Below are 404 nucleotides of genomic sequence, written 5' to 3'. Positions count from 1 at the left end.
GAGATGGGTATAATTGGTTCTACACGGGACGCCTTTTCTTTTTTCTACTTTAGTTTAATTACTAATAATTTATTTATGGAAGTAGTCCCTATTATAACTCTTATTATATAATTAATCCTACTTTTGCAACCTTGTCCACGGGACCTGAACGAAGCCTCTCTCTTCCAAAGTTGTTTCTAGATTGTTAAAGAAAAAAGTGACAAAACGATGCTAATATTTTAGACGTGCTTCTCTATTATTGGTGCCTTTGCTCCAATCTTCAACTTGGCCACTCCGTTAGGGACAAAACTTTCAAAAGTTAAAAACACACATATTCTCTAGTAAATTTTTTTTATTTATTTATACAAAAATATATTTAAATGTATGAATTTTTTTATTTTTTTAAAATTGAAAAAAATATTTTA

Source organism: Arachis ipaensis, chromosome B01 (genome assembly GCF_000816755.2).
Source record: "Arachis ipaensis cultivar K30076 chromosome B01, Araip1.1, whole genome shotgun sequence".
In the NCBI taxonomy this organism is placed as follows: domain Eukaryota; kingdom Viridiplantae; phylum Streptophyta; class Magnoliopsida; order Fabales; family Fabaceae; genus Arachis; species Arachis ipaensis.
Note: the sequence above shows the minus strand (reverse complement) of the source record.